This window comes from Schistocerca piceifrons, chromosome 5 (assembly GCF_021461385.2).
Source record: "Schistocerca piceifrons isolate TAMUIC-IGC-003096 chromosome 5, iqSchPice1.1, whole genome shotgun sequence".
NCBI lineage: Eukaryota > Metazoa > Arthropoda > Insecta > Orthoptera > Acrididae > Schistocerca > Schistocerca piceifrons.
In genome coordinates this window covers 12,396,899-12,409,156 of record NC_060142.1, presented here as the reverse complement: position 1 = coordinate 12,409,156, position 12,258 = coordinate 12,396,899, and positions in this window count along the sequence as shown.

The window sequence follows — 12,258 nt, the reverse complement described above, 5'->3', positions numbered from 1 at the left end:
CTGTCTCGATGAATGTTCGTACACCACTCACAGAACAACCCACATGAGCCGCAGTCTTGCTGGCGGACGTGCTCTACCCGACTGCGGACCCGACTAGTGCAGCTCATCGCAGCAAACAGGATACCTTTTCGTGCTTCTACACTTAGGTTCAGTGTTTTCAGCTGCTCTGCACTTTGATCACAATTACGTGCCACACCGCTGTGGCACCCAGATAAGGACCGTCGCTAAGGAACTCCAGGAGGATACAGGTTGACTTACATTTTTTCTACGTGTAGAGCAAGCTGCCATTCGTGACATCAAATACAGATTCAGTGTAAAGTAACCCAGATGAGTAAGAGACACAAGCCAGTAACGTTGGAATAACATATCAGTACTGTGATGCTCGACACAATCTACATCCACATGAGTAATCTGCAGTTCAAAATAAAGCGCGATGCAGAGGGTTCATCGACCCACCTTCACGCTCTTTTTTCCGTTCCACTCACGAACAGCGCGCGGGGTTCACGAACACTTCAGATGTGTCGCGCGAGCTCTGATTTATTCCATGATCGTTATATCTTCCCACGTAGGTGTGTGCCAACAAAGTATTTTCACACTCTAGGAGAAGGCTGGTGATTAAAGTTTTTTCAGAAGATCTCATAGCATGAAAAGTACCTTTGTTTTAATGATCGCCACCCCAATTCGAGTATCACATCCGTGACAGTGTCTCCCGTAGTTCGCGGTAATACAAAACTAGCGGCAGTTCTTTGAACTTACCCTTGCCCTCCGTCAGTCCTATCTGATGCGAATCCCACACCTGGGCGAACAAGTTTCGTGTGGGCACTGTTCTCTTGTAGAAGCTGTGGCCCTTTCCAAGAGTTCTACCAGAAAATCGCAGTCGTTGGTTTGGTTTCCTCACTACGTTCTGTGTAATCGTTAGAGTTTAATTCTTCCGTAATTGTAATTTCTACCGATTAAGCTGAATTGGCAGCCTTTACATCGACGCGTTGTGAATCCGAAATTTAGCGGATATCTTTTAGTACACATGTGGATGCTCTCACGTCCCCTTATCGGTACACAATCGCCACTCTTTGCACCATCTTCTCTAAATCACTTTGCAATTCGTTTTGATCATCTGACGACTTTACACGACGGTAAATGACGGCATCGTCTGCGAACAATATGAGGACTGCTCAGATTGTCTCTTAAATCGTTTGTGTAGATCGGGAACAGCAGAGGGTCTATAACATTCCCTTGGAGATCACTAGATACTATTTCTGTTTTACTCGATGACTTTCCGTAGCTTATTGTGAATCCAGCGAACAACTAAGACGATAACACATAGCCATGCAATTTTATTACAAGTCGCGTCTGAGGAAGAATGTCGAAAGCCTGGAAATCTAAAAATGTGGAATTAGTTTGAGATCTCCCTGTCGATAGCACTAATGACTTCGTGAAACTAAAGTACTAGTTGTGTTGCGCTGTTTCTCGAAAAAGATGTCGGACTGTGTGTCAACAAATAGTTTTCCTCGAGATAATTCATAATGTACGAACACAGTTTGTTCCAAAATCCTGCTGCAAATCTGCGTTAGTGATAAGAGCAATTCGCTCAACTACAGACCCATGTTTCCTTTCTTGGATATTGGTGTGACTTGTGCAACTTCACTCTTTAGGTGCGGATCTTTGTCAGCGAACGGTTGTATGTGATTGCTAAATATGGAGTTACTGTATCAGCATATTCTGAAATGAACCTGAATGGTATACAATCTGGATTGGAGGCCTTGCTTTCATTAAGTGATGTAAGCTACTTCTCAACAAGAAGGGTACCAGCTACTAAGTTAGTCATCTTGGGAGTAATTCCTAGCCCGCATCTCGTGGTCGTGCGGTAGCGTTCTCGCTTCCCACGCCCGGGTTCCCGGGTTCGATTCCCGGCGGGGTCAGGGATTTTCTCTGCCTCGTGATGGCTGGGTGTTGTGTGATGTCCTTAGGTTAGTTAGGTTTAAGTAGTTCTAAGTTCTAGGGGACTGATGACCATAGATGTTAAGTCCCATAGTGCTCAGAGCCATTTGAACCATTTTTTGAGTAATTCTTGATTTAAATACTGGAATATTTACCTAGTTTTCTTCACTGAAAGAATTTCGGAAAAATCACGTTTGGTAACTCGGCTTTAGTGCCACTTGGTCAGTAACATCATCATTTTTATCGCGCAATGAAGGTATTGATTGCATATTGACGACGTACTTTACATACGACCAGAATCTCTTCCGACTCTGCCAGAGTTCGGGACAGTTTCGTTGTAGAAGTTGGCGCTAAGTTTCCAGCTTTTGTAAAACACTTTTGCCAGTGCTGGGATTTTACGATGTCTTACATTTGGCGTGCTTTTCTTCGTAGCTTCTGTAATGGTGTACCGACCTGCTTTGTGTACCATGTGGGACGTCTTATTGATTTATTTGGTATAAATCTCTCAACTGACGTCGATTCTGTTTGAATCCAAACAACGTCTGGTCTAGGCTTACGTAGTCAGATCGGAAAGAGTTGACGCTGTTTCTTAGAAAGGCGTCGAGCGCGATTTTATCTGCTTTTCTGAGGTGCGCCTGAATGTTAAGATATTTAGACTCGCTACAACAAGCGTGTGGTCACTAACCCCTATATCCGTCATGACGCTTCCTATTTGCTCAGGATTATTTGTTGCCAAGAAGTCAGCAATGCTTTAACAACAATTTACGCTTAAAGTGGGCCCTTGAGGTAATAATTGTTCAAAATACTTATGTGAGGAAGTTTTTGGAACGATCTCTAATGACACCATATGCCTACAACGGGCCTGATAAGTGTTCTCTGCCAGGGCTCTGCTACATCACGTAGTAGAGGCGGTGCATACACCAGATCCTTAGTGTCCCACAGAAAATAAGTCACGTGGAGTGAGGTCTGGTGATCGGGGAGGCCATTTCGTGAAACAGCTCCATTGATGCGGCAGCTCCGTGTTCAGGTACCCACGAACTTTACGATGAAAACGGGGTGGAGCCTGCTGAAAGATAAACGAAGAGTCCTATTGCATTTGAGGCATCAGCCATTGGTGCAACAACTCATATGCACTCCACATTCACTTCACTCACACTGGGACGTCCGCTTCTCTTTGCCGAGCACAGGCAACCCGTCGTAACGAATTTGTTGTGCCAGTGGTAAATGGCCTTCCTTGTTGGTGGCTTCTTATCATACTTGGTTCTAAACATCCGTTAAACAACTGTAGTAGGCAGTTGTTTTTTTTTTTTTTCCCCCGAGCTCCAACACACAAAGATCGGTCCGCATCTGAACTCGTCATGTTTGCGAGTAGCGCAGACTATCGGCAAATTACCAAACTACGCTGTGGTGGTATACATGCAAGAAAACTTTCAGGGTTTCTCTTCAAAATGACATGTACGATATCTGTACGACGTTTGGTTCTTGTGCAATAAATAGTGTGTTCCCGGACTTCATGTGTACCCTGTGTAATCTATCGATACCAACTCGGAGGAACTGTCCACTTAAATTTCGCTGAAAGTTAAATTACTACTGAAAGCAATAAACATTCCACCACCAACTGTTTTTAATCTGTCCTTTATGAACACGGTTCAGTACTCAGTAAAAGTTTCTGCTGAATTTGTTTATGGCTTTAGCTAGCTTTCCATACATACGATTTGAGCTTCAGTGCTTCCTATTAGCGACTGGAGCTCTGAGTTTTTCCCAACACAGCTATGACAATTTACAGTTGAAATACCAGTTGTTGCTAGATCTACCTTTGGCCTGCACCCTTTTAGACTGACGCCCTTTCTGTAAGTTACCGAGACCCTCTAACCTAAGAAGCCGGCCAGTCGCCTCCAGACAGCCCCCCAACTACCCGTGTAGTTGCCTCCTGTATGTCTTAGCCTCTGACTCAGAGCTGAATTGAGGGTGTGAGTCAAAGGATCATGGTCAGCTCTGTCACGACGCTACAGATGGCGACCTCCACCTTCAAAAAGCAAGATTTGCAGTCTTTATCATTTTAGCCAGCTGCCCAAAACTAGAATGAATCTCATCTGATCCAAAGCGACACACAGTGTTAGTAACGACATGAGCAACCATCTGCAGTAGGCTGCAGTGTCTGATCATCACATCCAAAAGCACCTGTTCCATCCAGAATAACTACTTCCGGTATGCATACTCCTCCTCTTTGGTAGCCAAGTACCTAAGGGGCCCCATTGCACCCGCTACTGCTGGAATTGCCAATTGTCAGTAATCGCACCCTTAGTGATGCCCATACCTTGGTGAATCAAGAGGCTTCCTCTGAAACAGTGAAAGGGACAGTATCTGGTTCAGGATCTTTGTCAGCCACAGATAACGCCCGAAACCTGTTCATCAAACGAACTGAGGTGTCCCTCCAATTGGTCCCTCAGAAAGTCTTCCTGGGCCTGCCACACCTCAGGACCATCACCCACTAAACAGGTGGAAGTCCCACAGATGTCCACGTCAGGTCCCTGCAGTGATAACCATTGAAAATAGCATCGAGCTGCGTGACTGAAGGCAACACGGTCTGGAGCTGTGAGAGAAGGGTCACCAACTCGGATCGCATCTGAACAATTAACCCTATAATAGCCTGTCTCCCACCGGGCATCTCCGGCTCCGTTTTTGTTGACGATTTTGCCATCTATTGCAGTTCTCCATAGACCTGTCTCTCTGAACGGCGTCTTCAGCGATGTATTGATAGGCTTTACTCCTGGAGCATCGACAAAGGCTTTAGTTTTACCACTGACTTTTGTCTGAATGAATTTCTGGTGGCACGAATGGTATCTCCCACAATCCTTACATCTTGGGCCTGTTGCCCTTCTGTTCCTTAAACATCACGAAATTCCGGGGGCTCAACCTCGATGGGAAACTCTCGGCCCTCCCATATGTCTTACCTGGCAGCCTGCTGTACGTGGCTCCCCAATGTCCTACCTGTCCTCAGTGGTAGTTCCTGGGGTGTCGATCGAACCACCCTCCTCCGTTTGTACCAGTCCCTTGTCCGTCCAAACTCGACTACGGGTACTTTATGCGTCTGCACGCCCATCCATCTTACGCCATCTCAACACTATACACCATTGAGGCATCCATTTGGGCATGGGCGCCTTTTACACCAGTATGGTTGAGAGTCTGTATGCTGAAGCTGCTGAACTACCACTGTCCTACTGCCGTGACACTCTCCTCAGCAGGTATGCATTCTATTTGTCTGCCCCACGTGGCCACTCCTCCTATGCTGTCTCCTTCGATTCCTTTGATCGCCAGTATTGTGTGTGTCGCTTTTCTGTTACCTCCTGGGATTAGCTTTTAGCACTTGACATGGCGGCTTAACTACACACCAGCTGCAATTTTCCCAGTGGGTGTGAACCCTTTACTACCTTGGCTTCGTGAAGTAGCCAATGTTAACCTTGGCCTGCATTTGATTCCTAAGGACACTGCTCCAGCCTCGCTCTATCGCCTTCACTTTCACGACCTTTGCACAGAACTTCGCGATGGTACCTCTCGGACTGACAGTGGGGTGGCGTGTGCCTTCATCATTGGCGTCCACGTCTTTCGATATCTGCTTCCAGCAAACTGCTCAGTATTTACCACCGAGGTCTTCACCCTATATCAGGCCATGGATTACATCCAGCAACACAGCCTTCTCAATTGTGTTCTCTCCTCAGACACTCTCAGCGCCCTACAAAGTCTCTGTGCGCTTTACACTGCCAACCCCTTAGTGCAGCAGGTCTAGCAGAACTGTCACCTGCTCACTCTTGAAGGAGCCAGTGTGATGTTTCTGCGGGTTCTTGGTCATGTCGGTCTGCCAGGAAACGAGGCTGCTGATGCTGCCACGGCTGCAGTCCTCCTACCCCAGATCGCAAGTAGGTATATTCCCTCCGATCTGTGTTACTGTCTGTCAGGAGGTGGTGCCCCATTGGCATCGCCAATGGTTCTCCCTTCACGAGAATAAGCTCGGGCTTATTAAGCCTCTCCCAGCGCCTTGGACGCCCACATTTCGGCCCTCCCGCCGGGAGGAGGTCATTTTGACTCGGTTGTGTATTGGGCGCTGCCTTTTCAGCGATCATTTGCTCAGTGGCGCTGCCTCACCACTTTGTACACATTGCGCCCAACTTCTAACTGTCCAACTCGGCTCTTCCTGATGGAATGCAAATTTTTATAACATTGATGTTCCCGCTCGGGTATGCTGTCTCAGCTATCAGCCCTTTTAGCAAACGACACGCGGGCCACAGACTGAGTTTTACTTTTTATCTGCCAAAGCAATATGGCAAAGACCATTTAATTTTTAGTTTTGGGCCTCCTTGTCTGTATGGTGTGCTTTTAGCCCTTTTTCCACATGCCTGTTTTTAGTTGTCTTCTATTATGTCAATTGAGACAGACGTATAGTCGCTTGTCAACTCCTCTGTCTTCGTGTTCTATAGTTTTGACCTGGGCGCGTATGACCCCAGCTTTTTGCGTCCTAAAGGTCAACAAAACCAGAAACCAAACTCTTCACCTAGGGGCCACTGCTCTCGCGTTGTCGCCTGGGAGCGAGCGAGCGAGCGAGGTCAGCATGCAATAGGCTGACCTCTCCTCACAGCCTTCTCTTCTCTGTCGGTCCTGACTGGCGTACTGGCGCTGACTTTTACGCTTTAACTCTCGCAGTACTGCCACTATGTATGGTATCACAGAGTGTCAAGAATTTCTATACTGTTGTGGTGACTGATTAGTGGTGAATATTATTCTGTTGTCGAAACGCTTGTATATAAGGTGGTCATCAAAACATTAAGCTTCAAAGGCCATACAGACCAGAATCTGTGTGTGGATCGGACACAACTGCCGCGAGCATTGACTCAATTGTCCCGACAACGCACAGGGTTGAAGCACCCGTTTGGCAGAACCTGGTGTACTGCAAGCCGCCCGAAGAGGTGCGGAACTGCCTGTCGTGTTGGGCAGCTTCACACGACACAAATTGCGCCCCCCACTGCGGGGCTATGGCGACGCCGGTGGCAGACACTCCGCCGCCCCCCCCCCCTCCGGGGGTCCACAACTCTTTTGGGGATATGTGCGTAGCGAGCACGGGACCCCGAGCTAGTGTGGCCCTCCTTCCTTTCCAGGCTGCATACCATCCTTTTCCACATACTTCCCCATCCCCAATCTTCCCCCCCCCCCCCACCTCTGCCACTTCCCTTCCCTTTCACCCCCTCTGGGAGTATGTTTAATGTGTACGTATGGAGATGGACTCTCGAAACTGTACATCGGTCTCTCTTCTATGCTTTCTCCACTGGTAGGACTTTGTCCTTCCTTTGTCCTACCTTTTTCCTTACCTCTTCTTATCCTTTCCTCCACTGTGGCGTTTGAAACCTCTCTTCTTTCATTTCCTTCCATTTGCCCCCCTTTCCCTTAGTTCCCCCCCTTTCCCTTTGTTCCCCCCTTTCCCTTTGTCCCCCCTTTCTCTTTGCTCCCCCTCTTTCTCTTTGTTCCCCCCTTTCTCTTTGTTCCCCCTTTCTCTTTGTTCCCCCTTTCTCTTTGCTCCCCGTTTCTCTCTGTTCCCCCTTTCCCTTTGTTCCCACTGTCTCTTTGTTCCCCCACTTTCTCTTTGTTCCCCCTTTCTCTTTGCTCCCCGTTTCTCTCTGTTCCCCCTTTCCCTTTGTTCCCACTGTCTCTTTGTTCCCCCACTTTCTCTTTGTTCCCCACTTTCTCTTTGTTCCCCGCTTTCTCTTTGTTCCCCCACTTTCTCTTTGTTCCCCCACTTTCTCTTTGTTCCCCCACTTTCTCTTTGTTCCCCACTTTCTCTTTGTTCACCCACTTTTTCTTTGTTCCCCCACTTTCTCTTTGTTCCCCCACTTTCTCTTTGTTCCCCACTTTCTCTTTGTTCACCCACTTTTTCTTTGTTCCCCCACTTTCTCTTTGTTCCCCCACTTTCTCTTTGTTCCCCCACTTTCTCTTTGTTCCCCCACTTTCTCTTTGTTCCTCACTTTCTCTTTCTTCCTCACTTTCTCTTTGTTCCCCCCTTTCTCTTTGTTCCCCCTTTCTCTTTGTTCCCCCCTTTCTCTTTGTTCCCCCCTTTCTCTTTGTTCCCCCTATCTCTTTGATCCCCCCTTTCTCTTTGTTCCCCCCTTTCTCTTTGTTCCCCCCCCCCTTTCTGTTTGTTCCCCCCCTTTCTGTTTTTCCCCCCTTTCTGTTTGTTCCCCCACTTTCTGTTTGTTCCCCCACTTTCTGTTTGTTCCCCCCTTTCTCTCTGTTCCCCCCTTTCTCTCTGTTCCCCCCTTTCTCTCGGTTCCTCCCCTTTCTCTCTGTTCCCCCCTTTCTCTCTGTTCCCCCCCTTTCTCTCTGTTCCCCCCTTTCTCACTGTTCACCCCTTTCTGTTCCCCTCTTTCTCTCTGTTCCCCCTTTCTCTCTGTTCCCCCCTTTCTCTCTGTTCCCCCCCTTTCTCTCTGTTCCCTCCTTTCTCTCTGTTCCCCCCCCCTTTCTCTCTGTTCCCCCCTTCTCTCTGTTCCTTCCCTTTCTCTCTGTTCCCCTTTCTCTCTGTTCCCCCCCTTTCTCTCTGTTCCCCCCTTTCTCTCTCTGTTCCCACCTTTCTCTCTCTGTTCCCCCCTTTCTCTCTCTGTTCCCCCCTTTCTCTCTCTGTTCCCCCCTTTCTCTCTCTGTTCCCCACTTTCTTTCTCTGTTCCCCCCTTCTCTCTCTGTTCCCCCTTTTCTCTCTCTGTTCCCCCCTTTCTCTCTCTGTTCCTCCCCTTTCTCTCGGTGTTCCCCCTTTCTCTCTCTGTTCCCCCCTTTCTCTCTCTGTTCCCCCCCTTTCTCTCTCTGTTCCCCCCTTTCTCTCTCTCTGTTCCCCCCTTTCTCTCTCTCTCTGTTCCCCCCCTTTCTCTCTCTCTGTTCCCTCCCTTTCTCTCTCTCTGTTCCCCCCTTTCTCTCTCTCTGTTCTCCCCTTTCTCTCTCTCTGTTCCCCCCCTTTCTCTCTCTCTGTTCCCTCCTTTCTCTCTCTCTGTTCCCCCCTTTCTCTCTCTCTGTTCCCCCTTTCTCTCTCTCTGTTCCCCCCCATTCTCTCTCTCTCTGTTCCCCCCTTTCTCTCTCTCTGTTCCCCCCTTTCTCTCTCTCTGTTCCCCCCTTTCTCTCTCTCTGTTCCCCCCTTTCTCTCTCTCTGTTCCCCCCTTTCTCTTTCTGTGTTCCCCCTTTCTCTCTCTCTGTTCCCCCCTTTCTCTCTCTCTGTTCCCCCCCTTTCTCTCTCTGTGTTCCCCCCTTTCTCTCTGTTCCCCCCTTTCTCTCTCTCTGTTCCCCCCTTTCTCTCTCTCTGTTCCTCCCTTTCTCTCTCTCTGTTCCCCCCCTTTCTCTCTCTCTGTTCCTCCCTTTCTCTCTGTTCCCCCTTTCTCTCTCTCTCTGTTCCCCCCTTTCTCTCTCTCTGTTCCCCTATTTCTCTCTCTCTGTTCCCCCCTCTCTCTCTGTTCCCCCCTCTCTCTCTGTCCCCCCTCTCCCTCTGTTCCCCCCTTTCTCTCTCTCTGTTACCCCCCTCTCTCTCTGTTCCCCCCCTCTCTCTCTCTGCCCCCCTCTCTCTCACTGTTCCCCCCTCTCTCTCTCTGTTCCCCCTCTCTCTGTTCCCCCCTCTCTCTCTCTGTTCCCCCCTCTCTCTCTCTTTCCCCCCCTCTCTCTCTCTGTTCCCCCCCCTCTCTCTCTGTTCCCCCCTCTCTCTCTCTGACAAGGCTGTAGCCTTTCGCCCCTACTCTTCAATCTGTACATCGAGGAAGCAATGATGGAAATAAAAGAAAGGTTCAGGAGTGGAATTAAAATACAAGGTGAAAGGATATCTATGATACGATTCGCTGATGACATTGCTATCCTGAGTGAAAGTGAAGAAGAATTAAATGATCTGCTGAACGGAATGAACAGTTTAGTGAGTACACAGTATGGTTTGAGAGTAAATCGGAGAAAGACGAAGGTAATGAGAAGTAGTAGAAATGAGAACAGCGAGAAACTTTACATCAGGATTGATGGTCAAGAAGTCAATGAAGTTAAGGAATTCTGCTACCTACGCAGTAAAATAACCAATGACGGATAGAGCAAGGAGGACATCAAAAGCAGACTCGCTATGGCAAAAAAGGCATTTCTATCGAAGAGAAGTCTACTAATATCAAATACCGGCCTTAATTTGAGGAAGAAATTTCTGAGGATGTACGTCTGGAGTACAGCATTGTATGGTAGTGAAACATGGACTGTGGGAAAACCGGAACAAAAGAGAATCGAAACATTTGAGATGTGGTGCTATAGACGAATGTTAAATTAGGTGGACCGATAAGGTGAGGAATGAGGAGGTTCTACGCAGAATCAGAGAGGAAAGGAATATGTGGAAAACACTGATAAGGAGAAGGGACAGGATGATAGGACATCTGCTAAGACATGAGGGAATGACTTCCATGGTACTAGAGGGAGCTGTAGAGGGCAAAAACTGTAGAGGAAGACAGAGATTGGAATACGTCAAGCAAATAATTGAGGACGTAGTTTGCAAGTGCTACTCCGAGAAGAAGAGGTTAGCACAGAAAAGGAATTCGTAGCGGGCCGCATGAAACCAGTCAGTAGACTGATGGACTGATAACAAAAAAAAAAAAAAGAAAAAAAAAAGGACAGTGATGGGGTAACACGTAATTCCCAAACCCGGGTAGACAGGTGGGACACGTATGTACCCCCTGGTAATGGCCTGGCCCAGGGAGGGGTGATTATCCAAGCTGATACCTTCCGAAACTGCCGATTGGTCCCTCCGTCCGTTTCTCGGGAGGTGTCTCCTGAGGTGTGAACAATCACCTAAGGCGGGAGTGCCCTCAGAGGGGGCCCCCACAAGGAAGGAGCGCGCCATCGGAGACGCCGGTAATCATGGGTTATATTTCCGCAATGGTTTCATCATCAACTGTGTCTGCTCACAAGCGTAAGTTCAATGAGTCTCAGCCACGGACAGTTCTTGTATCGTTGCCACTGTTCCTTGTTGTTTCTCGGTCTGATGAAGGTGAAGACTTCTCCACAATCAACCCTTTCATTATTCAGAAAGGTGTCGACGCAATTGCAGGTCCTGTAAAGTCTTTTTCCCAATTAAGAAATGGCACCTTGTTGTTAGAAACAGTCAGTGCCCTCCAGGAACAAAAACTGCTGCGTGCTTCACTGCTACACACCTTCCCTGTCCGGGTTGAAGCACACCGCACCCTAAATTCATCACGTAGGGTCGTTTATACACGCTCCCTCGACGGATTGTCTGACGAGGAAATTCAAAACTACCTGTCTGACCAGGGCGTAACGGCTGTTCATCTCGTCATGAAAAGTGTTGACAAGAACATCGTTTCAACCCAAACTGTCTTCTTGGCATGTGACAGAGTTCAACTCCCATCGAACATAAAAGTGGACCATGAGATAATTTCCGTTCGCCCTTACATCCCAAACCCTACGCGATGCTATTGGTGTCATCATTTCAATCATAGCGGCCTGTCCTGTTCCAATCCGGCCAAATGCGTTACGTGTGGCAAGGATGCCCATGAGGGTGCTTGTCCACCTCCATCCCCTCGTTGCATCAACTGTATGGGTGACCACGCTGCTTCCTCTCGAGATTGCCCCATTTTTAAAGACAAACGGCTCATTCAGGAAATCAGAGTGAAGGAAAAGGTGTCGACCTTTGTTGTTCGAAAGATATTCGCCAGTCGAAAGCCCACTGTGCCTCACACAGGTAAATACAGCACCTTCCTTGCTTCTCCTCGGCCAACGAAGGAGGCAACCACGCAGACTTGTGATCTTACCTTTAGTGCCACGGTCGTCAGATCGGACAGCGCTAAGATCGCCTGTTCAACGTCCCCACTCTCACTTGCTCACTCTATGGCTCACCCTTCATCAGGTTCTGCTAAATCTCGAGCCCCAAAATCAGACAACCGGAGTTCCAAAAAGGAGCCTACTCGTGAAGATTTTTTATGTACCCCACCTTCACAACCGTCGGTTCCTCCTTCATCTCAACGACCAGTTTCCAAGAAGGCTAATAAGAAACCCATTTCCTCTCCTTCTCCGCCACGGCGTGTCCCATCTACAGCAGCACCTGGCGGTAACCGCCCTCGACCGTCTTCTATGTCGCCGAGGCGCACTGCTGGCGGCCGATCAACCGGCCGATCGCTGATGGCGGGAGCTGCTCCTGGACAACCTATGGATGAGTATCTTCTGCCTTCAGCCGATAGCTATTCCACTGTGTCGGCCGCTGGCTCTCAACAGTCATTGAGTTAAGAGTAACTGTGGTAAGATTATTTCCTTTTACGTCCATCCTAT